Source organism: Tupaia chinensis, unplaced genomic scaffold, assembly GCF_000334495.1.
Source record: "Tupaia chinensis unplaced genomic scaffold, TupChi_1.0 Scaffold000001_1, whole genome shotgun sequence".
Classification (NCBI taxonomy): Eukaryota; Metazoa; Chordata; class Mammalia; order Scandentia; family Tupaiidae; genus Tupaia; species Tupaia belangeri.
This window is the reverse complement of record NW_006159427.1, coordinates 1,267,629-1,274,938: the sequence shown is the minus strand read 5'-3', so window position 1 is coordinate 1,274,938 and position 7,310 is coordinate 1,267,629.

The following is a 7,310-nucleotide window of genomic DNA, read 5'->3' as shown; positions in this document are numbered from 1 at the left end:
AAAAACAATCCACTCAAAAAAAAAAAAAAAGAAGAAAAATTACAAAAGAGTTGAAAGTGTTTACCTCTGAGGAGAGAGACCAAGGTAAGTGAGAAACAGCAGGTCTGGAAACTGCAAAATTTTATAATTGATCTTTTACTATTTCACTACTATTTTGACTTTTTAAACTACATACATTTGAAGTGTTTATTTAGAATTTAACTTTAAAATAAAATAGGGACCAGTGAATAGCGAAATGGCTATGTTGCTGGACTTCCATGTAGTTGACCGTGGTTCAAGTCCCAGACCCAGTGGCTTAAATTCATGCCTGGCACGTGTGCGCATGTGCCCAAAATCCTGAGAGGAGAATGGAGGAGAAGGGATTGCGGCGTGGCCATCCGCCAGGGTGTGGGGGGGTGATTTCTCGCTTTCTGTCTCTCTGTCTCTCTCTGTCTTTCTAGCGAGTGCATGCATCCTACAATAAAAAACCTCTCCAAATAAATAATTAAAATTAAAGTAGAGGCCAGTTCTGGGTGCACCTGTAATGCGTGCCCCAAGCTGGATCCCACGTGGCAACAAGGATTCAAAGCTCACCTGAAATATGCCAAATGCCCAAGGTGTGACTAACAGGAGGGCTGAAGAAAGGAATCACAACCTGACGAGACCCTATAGAGAGTGCTTCTCTCTCTTTCCCCCAGGGATAATTTCTTGCTTTCTCTCTTTCTCTGTCACTCCAGCTAGCATGTGAGTCGTATAAAACTTTCTCTCTCTCTCTCTCTCTCTCAAGCACACTTGTTCTACCATGAATTAAAAAATAATAATAATAATAAAGTAAAAGGAAGAAAAGGAAAATGCTAGACTTCTAATATAAACAGGTGGGCTCTCAGATTACTCATTTGGATATTTAATAAAAACCTGGTGGAGCCAGCAGGTGGCATGGTGGTTGCAACGCTGGACTCCACCATGGCCAATCACGGTTTGAGTCCCAGACCCAGTGGCTTACCTTCTCACTTTCCCTCTCTCTCTCTCTGGTCAAATAATAATATTAATTAATTCATTTAATTAAAATAATTTTTTATACAAAGAAACCTGGTATTACTCGAACCTCTGGCTAGAGAGAAGTAGAATATAGATCACTCCTGGAACAGACCAGGTGTTTTCACCTTAACATTTTCATTTAACTTCTGCAGTGCTCTCATCCTTTTTAATTGCTTGAATCATCAGTGATCTCATATTGTCCCTGATCTAATCTCTAAGTTCCAGAATTTCCTCCATAGGATTAACAAGATGTGCTAGTGCTTACACTATTTCTCTCAGTCACAACGGTACAGGTGGTAATCAGCCTCTCCCAGAAAATAAAAAAGCCCTACTCATTATATGGGAGGACTTCAAAAACTTTCTGGAAAAGTGGAATTAAAGTACAAGCTTATTTTGGTGCAAAAACAAATTTTGAAACCCATGCATACTTATCTTTTTTAAATACATATAGTCCATGAACATTTAAGAGATTTCCTCATACATGTAAACGTCACTGGCTTCGATAATCACAGAATCTGAATAGAAAGGTGGTGGAGCCTTAACACAAAGCTCTGTGAGGCTCATTCAGATGGGAAATCCTCAGGTTCACATCCAGAGACCCTCCCCATCACCCCCCTGCCCTGAACATGCCAAGCAGGTGCATGTCTATGATTCAGGGTTGGCTGAAGTTAAGTCTGATTCATAGCATAGGGATGCTGGTAGGGTTGCCTGTCTCTTTTCTCTCTCCCCCCGCTCTCTCTCTGTCTCTTGCTCATGAGAGAAAGGAATATTATAAAAGATAAAGTCAAAGAACCTCACAATCGTGTAGCAATTTGCAGTTTTCAAAGTGCTTTCTCATGATTGTATTTGATCCTGCAACAGTCCTGAAAGGTAGACCAGCCAGAGGCTCAGAGGGTTCGTTTAAGTGACTTCCCCAAGGCCCCTCAGCAGGTAACAGCTGAACCCCAAGCAAAGGCATCCACGGAGAACTCTCTCCACCTTGCATGCCGAGCAGCAGGCTTATTTTCAAATTTCATGAAGTCTCCATTTGTTTAATAGCTGCAATTGCTAGCAATCGAACAGCCAGATGGTGAGAAAAAAGAAAGAGAGTGTGCGTGAATCTGCTTCTCTAGACTTAAGCCACTGGGCCGAGAGTCGGCCTTAAAACAAATTGGTCTCTGCCTAGATTGGTCCCAGAATCTGTCACATGAATATCCCAAATTGTTTTTTTTTTTCCCTCCCTTCCTCTCTTTCTCGCTCTCTTTCTCTCTCTCTCTCTCTCTCTCAAGCACACTTGTTCTACCATGAATTAAAAAATAATAATAATAATAAAGTAAAAGGAAGAAAAGGAAAATGCTAGACTTCTAATATAAACAGGTGGGCTCTCAGATTACTCATTTGGATATTTAATAAAAACCTGGTGGAGCCAGCAGGTGGCATGGTGGTTGCAATGCTGGACTCCAACATGGCCAATCACGGTTTGAGTCCCAGACCCAGTGGCTTACCTTCTCACTTTCCCTCTCTCTCTCTCTGGTCAAATAATAATATTAATTAATTCATTTAATTAAAATAATTTTTTATACAAAGAAACCTGGTATTACTCGAACCTCTGGCTAGAGAGAAGTAGAATATAGATCACTCCTGGAACAGACCAGGTGTTTTCACCTTAACATTTTCATTTAACTTCTGCAGTGCTCTCATCCTTTTTAATTGCTTGAATCATCAGTGATCTCATATTGTCCCTGATCTAATCTCTAAGTTCCAGAATTTCCTCCATAGGATTAACAAGATGTGCTAGTGCTTACACTATTTCTCTCAGTCACAACGGTACAGGTGGTAATCAGCCTCTCCCAGAAAATAAAAAAGCCCTACTCATTATATGGGAGGACTTCAAAAACTTTCTGGAAAAGTGGAATTAAAGTACAAGCTTATTTTGGTGCAAAAACAAATTTTGAAACCCATGCATACTTATCTTTTTTAAATACATATAGTCCATGAACATTTAAGAGATTTCCTCATACATGTAAACGTCACTGGCTTCGATAATCACAGAATCTGAATAGAAAGGTGGTGGAGCCTTAACACAAAGCTCTGTGAGGCTCATTCAGATGGGAAATCCTCAGGTTCACATCCAGAGACCCTCCCCATCACCCCCCTGCCCTGAACATGCCAAGCAGGTGCATGTCTATGATTCAGGGTTGGCTGAAGTTAAGTCTGATTCATAGCATAGGGATGCTGGTAGGGTTGCCTGTCTCTTTTCTCTCTCCCCCCGCTCTCTCTCTGTCTCTTGCTCATGAGAGAAAGGAATATTATAAAAGATAAAGTCAAAGAACCTCACAATCGTGTAGCAATTTGCAGTTTTCAAAGTGCTTTCTCATGATTGTATTTGATCCTGCAACAGTCCTGAAAGGTAGACCAGCCAGAGGCTCAGAGGGTTCGTTTAAGTGACTTCCCCAAGGCCCCTCAGCAGGTAACAGCTGAACCCCAAGCAAAGGCATCCACGGAGAACTCTCTCCACCTTGCATGCCGAGCAGCAGGCTTATTTTCAAATTTCATGAAGTCTCCATTTGTTTAATAGCTGCAATTGCTAGCAATCGAACAGCCAGATGGTGAGAAAAAAGAAAGAGAGTGTGCGTGAATCTGCTTCTCTAGACTTAAGCCACTGGGCCGAGAGTCGGCCTTAAAACAAATTGGTCTCTGCCTAGATTGGTCCCAGAATCTGTCACATGAATAGCCCAAATTGGGGGGGGGGGTTTTCATATTCAGGAGTCTCTTTTCTTTTCTAATTGGAAACACACCTGATAAAGAATTCTTTAACATGTATCAATTAGTGCCTTAGGCACAGTGAGTTGACAGCCAGCTAAAATAAGCCTGAGATATGAGAAGACATTTAAGGAAGGAAGAAACTGACACTAATTTATCTCAATTCAAAATTGTTCTCTGGGTTAACCTTGGACATCCTACCCGGAATTATTTTTAGCAAGAGTGCCAGAAGGTGACCACTCTTATTTAGTCTACCGGTGAGTATGCAGTGATTGGAAAAACGACAAACACCAGAACAACAAAAATCTCTACTGCATCCAGGTCACTAAGAGATATTTTGGATGAACCAGCATTATCATCTTAACAGCTATTTGGGCATCGATTCAAAGGAGTTGGATGTTTCATCTTGATCATCAGGAACAAGATTTTCTCCCTATTTTTAGCAAAAAATTGCAAGCTGGGCACGTGCTGCCTTTACTAAACAGAACGTGAACCAGGATTTGTTGGGCCTCTTCAGTGTGTGGGAGTGTGGCATAAGGCTCGGAGAAGGGCAGAATCAAACAAGCTGTGATGATCATTTAGAGGTAGCCAAACAATGTGTCCAACTCAACAACGGCTTCCTCACTCCTTACTAGCTGCTTTTATTTTCAATGAATATTAGGCAGAAATTTAAATTCATGGCCTCTTAGAATCCATTTTTGCTCGCTCTGTGTATAATGAGTAGCAAACTCTACGCAGATTTAAATATAGAGTGAAGGCTCATTGTGAGGTATCAGAACCAGGGTTTCTGCTGTTCTTCACATATTTTAAAGGCATCACATACAGAGGTTACGTAACTGCCTTTACGGAAAAGCCTGCATTCAGGGCTGTTTTCGAAGCCTGTGTGCAGCTGAGTGTTTACTAAATCAAGCACTAAAAACGAGATTTACACTGGTTGTTCGAAGCTGAAAGCCAGCTGCAGCTGCCATTAGAGCAATTCAATTTCTTTTTTATAAAGCACAAGTAAGGCTCAATTTACTAAAGTTTTATTTCCTTTTTATGCATCCCATATGCTAGGGGAAAAAATTAAGTTTATGAGATTAAAAATGAGTTTTATGCTAAATGTTTACAAAGTTTCAGCTGGCTGCATTTGCAAGCCCTCAAACCAAGTTCAGCTTCTGCATTTTTTTTACGTTCCCACTCCCAGAAAAGAAGGTCTTTGTGTTTGCAAAAGGAAATTGCCCAGCCCACCGCCCCTGCTCCCATCTTGTTCCATCTCCCTCTTTCATATCAGACAATTTTACAACAGTTGAGGCAGACAGATAAATAACTTGCTTCATGATGCCAAAATCTTCAGAGAAGGTTCTTGTGTGGACTCAATTGCTTTTTAAAATGGTTCTTTATTCCTCCATCCCCTTGTGTTCCGAGGTAGCTAATCTAGTGAAGTTTTTCATTTCTGTGATCATCTCTAAAAAATCAATATAGCTTGTACTAATAGAAACATCTAGATAGCTAACTAGTGCTGAATTTGGAGAATGAGGCATTTCATCACCTAATCACAAACCACAGTAGATATTTAAAAAGTGAAAGTTGCATTTCTTTGCCCCCAAATTAATCAAAACCAAGAATTTTTAAAAATTTTGCCAGAAGGTACAAGCACTCACCAGAGAAAGAGAATGAGAGGGAGAAAAAAATGACAAAGCACCTCCCATGGGGGATGGCCACGCTACAATCTTTTCCCCTCCATTTCTCTATTCGGGATTTTGGGCATGCACACACACATACCTAGTGTGTTTCTCAAGTCACCAGGACCAGGATAGAACCATGCAATCAGCCATGTGGGATCCACCCGCCTTAACCACTATGCTATGGGCTGACCCAAATTATTTTCTTAAACTGTATGTTTGTAATTCAGACTATCCTGCAAGATTCATTATTAATAGATTCGACTCACTATTAATAGATTTCACCATGCAAATTCTTCCTCCCTCTGAAATACTTTGGATTTTATTAGGATTGGTTTTTAATTTGTCCACCAGTTTAGATAAGCTATTGGAGAACCTGCCATCTTAAGGTACATTCAGTGGGGGGGGGAGGGGGGAAGGTAGAAAAGCACAAGAAGATGAAAAACACTTCTAGATATAATGCCAGAGAAACCATGCAAATGACCAGTGTAATAAGTCTATTCACTTTTTCTAACTCATCTGCCTCTATTTAACTGTTAAAAAGGTTGAGTTTTAAGCCTTTCTAGGAGCAGTAAAGGAAAGTATGTGACTGGAGAAACCATCCCCTGACGCAGTGCTTAAGTGCTGTCCATCAGGAGCCAGATCCCACGTGGCCAATCACGGCTGAAATTCTGGCCTCTGTAGCTTGAAAAACATGCCAGGCATATGTGTGTATGTACCCTAAAATCCTGATAGGAAGAAGGAATGGAGGAAAAGGATTGCAGCATGACCACACCCCATCTTGGGGTTCTCTCTCTCTCTCACTCTTTCTTTCTCTCTCTCTCTCTCTCTCTCTCTCTCGTACATGCACCCTCTGACATTAAGCAAATAATAATAGGGCCAGCCAGTACCATGGTGGTGAAGGTGGCTAGATTTCACATGCATATCACAGAGGGCTCCTCAGAGGTTTCACAACTTAGCAAATCTCACAATCAACTTGAGCACTGAGAGTCTCGAGCCAAGAAGAGATTTAAACCATACTCACCATGTGGAGTCCAACTTCTCTTGAACAGTACCTTACCACTGCACTGCAGTGCTGGCCTGAGGAACAAACAGGAGAAATGAAGATCATCTGTGAGGCATTGCCCTAGAAGAGGGAGGAGTTGGCAGGGACCAACTTAGAGGACAGAAATACTCTGAAGGTAAGACTTTGTGATTTACTCCAAACTATCCCATCCCAACTGGCTACTCTTTGCTAACAGGATGGCTTATACCACAGAGTAAGAAAAGTGGCCATCCTAAGGAAATCAGCAATCTCCAGAAGGAAAGTCCAACGCACATCAACCAATCGCAAAGACAAACTGCAGTGAGGCCTGCAGCCCATGGTGACAAGGACAGAGCACAGCAGGGATGATCATGGAGGATTTGATCTGACGTCCTCCTGGCAGCAGAGGAGAGCACCTGGGACTCTGCCAGGGGAGGGAGGTACCTGGAGGCCGAAGCTTCCTGATTTATAGTGGGAGGCTTAGAGCAAGGATCGCTCACTATTGACATGATGTAACCCCCACTGCTCTACTTGTACCCCTTTAAACAGATATGCTTAGAAAATGAGCGTCATACCGACAAACTGTCAACCACACCCTTGATTTGTGTCCCATTAGACGCACATTCGTGAAACAAATAGAAACAAAATTAAGGCATTACACCCAATTCAGGAGAAACTGGGGGAGACATAGGTACCCAGGGGGGTGAGGGTGGTTACAGAAGTTTTTATAGGGAGAGATGGGCAGCCAGACACAGAGGAGTATAGCACAGAGTCTGAGGGAAGACCAGAAGTATTGTAGGCTGAGGGGAGAGAGGAGCAACAGCGTGTGATGCAGGTATGAAGGTGGCGTATTTGTAGGAAGA